At 41.6% G+C, this 3,377-nt stretch overlaps 1 pseudogene across 1 annotated transcript; it reads left to right on the top strand.

Annotated features, from left to right (window-relative positions):
• Nucleotides 1-1,429: 1,429 nt before the first annotated feature.
• LOC112630151 lies at nucleotides 1,430-2,794 on the top strand (annotated as a pseudogene). Its single transcript, XR_003120819.1, has 3 exons — nucleotides 1,430-1,456; nucleotides 1,656-1,869; nucleotides 1,958-2,794. The product of XR_003120819.1 is annotated as a ras-related protein Rab-4A pseudogene (transcript).
• The last annotated feature ends 583 nt before the right edge of the window (nucleotides 2,795-3,377 follow it).

The raw sequence follows: 3,377 nt of genomic DNA, 5'->3' as shown, positions 1-3,377 counted from the left end.
TTAAACCATTCTTTGCATTCCCTTTCTGTGGAATCTGAGGAAGGACGTTTGGGAACGCTGTTTAGAATATGGAGAAAGAAATATCCTCTGATATGAACCAGAAGGAATCTTTCTATGAAACTGCTCTGTGTCATGTGAATTCCTCTCACTCAGGTAAGCTTCTCTTTTCATTGAGCAGTTTTCTAACACTGTTTATGTTTAGCGTGCGAAGGGATATTCGGGAGCGCTTTGAGGCTTACTGTGAAAAAGGAAATGTGTTCAGATAGAAACTGGAGAGAAGCTTCCCGAGAAACTGCTTTGTGACATATGCATCCCACTCACAGTGTTATACCTCTCTTCTCATACGGTATCGGGGAAACCCTTTTGGAGAAAAAGGTACCAAGGGATATTCGGGAGCATATTGATGCCTATGGTGAAAATTGAAATAGCCTCAGGCAAAAACTGGAAAGAAGCTTCAGGAGTATATGGATGGCTACAGTGAAAAAGGAAATATCTTCAGATAGAAACTGGAGAGAAGATTTCTGAGGAGCTGCTTTGTGACGTGTTCATTCCACTCACAGAGTTATTACTTTCTTCTCATAAAGCTTTGGAGAAATCCTTTTGAAGAAAAGCTACCAAGGGATGTTCAGGAGCATATTGACACCTATGGAGTTCTGGAAGCTGGAAGTTTAAGATCAAGGTGTCAGCAGGGTTGGTTTACCTGAGGCCTCTTTCTTTGTCTTGCAGATGGCACTGTCTCACTGTGTCTTCACATGGCCTTTACTCTGTGCATCCACATCCCTTGTTTCTGTCTGTTTTTATAAGGACAGTAGTCATATTGGGTTTGTGTCCCACTCTTCTGACTTTACTTCTTGAAAGTCCGTGTCTCCAAACATAGGCCCTGTGGGAGATAGGGCTACAACATGTGAATTCTGGGTAGATGGAATTCAGTGCATAATAAAAATATAAAATATTTAATGTGTATCAGTTATCTTTGGCAGAAAAACAAACTACTGCAAATCTCAGAAACTTTAAACAACCACCATTTATTTTTCTTAGCATTCATTCTGTAAGTAATTTGTACTGGACTCAGTGGGTGGCTTATCTTGTCTCATGGGGCTGACTCAGGTATCTGAAGCCAGTTTGCAGGCCAGCTGGAGCAGGTCGGTCCAGGATAATCTTAGCTGGGGCACTGCCCTTCTGTTCCCTGGGGTCTCTCGTCTTCCAGGAGGCTAATTTGGGCTTGATCACATTGCAGCTGAACAGGTTCCAAAGGGAAGTGAGAAGCACTCAAAGCTTCTTCCAGGAGTCTAGGCTTGGAGCAGGCACAGGGTCACTTCCACCAAATTGCATTTGTCAAAGCAAGTCACAAGTCCACCAAGATTCAAAAAATGAAGAAACAGCCCCCACCCCTTAATAGCGGAAACAGCAGTCACATTGCAAAGGAGATATGGACATAGAGAAAATCTTTCATCATGTTTGTGAACAACCTACCTAAAATCGATTTATTTAATAGTAATTTTGCCAAAATCCAAATTAGAATTTTATTTGAGTAGGACAAAGTGATTCTAAAGTGTATCTTTAATTAAAATTAAAATATTTATAAAATTTTAAGAGTTAAGGAGTAATGCTAATTAGGTATTTAAATGTATGAAACAATTATTAAAATGATGTAGCATAAGACTAAACAGACAGCTATTAGAAGAGGACATATCCTTCTTGCGGTCGCTGGACCGAGGGTGGAGGGCCCTGCGCCTGCGCGGACCTGGAGTCCTGCTCTACCGAAGCCGCTGGGAGGCCAGCGGTTGCAGTGGGGACCTGTCGGGCCCCTCCCTCCTCCGGTGCCCCGCACCAGGTCCTTCCCCACGGAGACGCGCCGGCTGACCGCGGGTGAGTGCAGCCAGTGACCCGGCAAGAGGCGGCGCCGCTCCCAAGAAGTCTCAGACGGCCGTGTCCGAAACCTACTATTTTTTTTAAGTTCTTAGTTATTGGAAATGCAGAACTGGCAAATCTTGCTTATTTCGTCAGTTTATTGAAAAAAAAAATCAAAATGACTCAAATCATACAATAGGAGTGGAATTTGGTTCAAAGGTAATAAATGTTTGTGGTAAATATGTAAAGTTACAAATACGGGATACAGCACGACAAGAACGATTCAAGTCTGTGAAGAGAAGTTATTACCCAGGGGCGACCGGGGCTCTCCTCGTCTATAATATCAGCAGCCGAGAAACCTACAATGCACTTACTAATTGGTTAACAGATGCCCGAATGCTAGCGAGTCAGAACATTGTGATCATCCTTTGTGGAAACAAGAAGGACCTGGATGCAGATCGTGAAGTTACCTTCTTAGAAGCCTCCAGATTTGCTCAAGAAAATTAGCTGATGTTTTTGGAAACAAGTGCACTAACAGGGGAGAATGTAGAAGAGGCTTTTGTACAGTGTGCAAGAAAAAATACTTAACAAAATTGAATCAGATGAGCTGGACCCAGAAAGAATGGGCTCAGGTGTTCAGTACAGAGATGCTGTATTGAGACAGCTGAGATCACTGCGGTGCACACAGGCCCCAAAAGCTCAGGAGTGTGGTTGTTAGGAGCCATGGGACAGCACACAGGTGTTCATACAGTGGCATTTGGGACACAATTGTTGGAACCTTAAGAATCTGAGGTTTTTTACCACCATCCTTTTCTACACTGTATGGAAGTAGATCTTTATGGGGAAAAGAGAATTTGGGGTGTTCTGCCAGCTAGTCAAAGTGGCACAGCAAATCATATAAATCCAATTAAATGGACAACACCATTAGATGTGTATGTAAAAATTTTCTGTTTCATATTTTCCCTTTCCCTTTCAGTTTAAAACATGCTATAAACATGCTATGTACTGTATGTCCTGGAGCCCAGTGCAGCTCCACAGCATGGAATCTGATGTATGATATGATAGAATGTGGCACTAAATGCAGTTTCAGATTTAATTTTTTTTAAAGGTATGAACTAAAATTGTCAATTGTGAGGGGTGCTTTTCTCATCATATCGGTTATATTGCACAATTGGTTATATTTATGACTTGATAGTCAAAGACTCTGGCATTAATAGCCAGTGTGCTTCTTACTTAATTCTGTTTACTACATTCTACGTGGTGTTTATGTGATCCACACTTGAAATACTAGATGAGTAGGCATTCACTAACATATCAAAATAAAATGAAAAGTTGAGGTTTTCCATTAACTTTATACTGTCCAGCTCTGTTGATTTTAAAGCCTCATCATCCAGGTCAGTTCAGGAAGTATATCTGGAGTACCTGCTCCATTTTAAGCTATGAGACTAGCACTAAGGATTCTGATACCTTTACCCAAACCTACTGGGCTACTAATACTTCTCTCAGCCGTTGATAAAATACACTAG

The sequence above is a fragment of the Theropithecus gelada genome, chromosome 8 (assembly GCF_003255815.1).
Source record: "Theropithecus gelada isolate Dixy chromosome 8, Tgel_1.0, whole genome shotgun sequence".
In the NCBI taxonomy this organism is placed as follows: Eukaryota; Metazoa; Chordata; class Mammalia; order Primates; family Cercopithecidae; genus Theropithecus; species Theropithecus gelada.
Note: the sequence above shows the minus strand (reverse complement) of the source record. Positions and strands in the feature narration are given on the sequence as shown.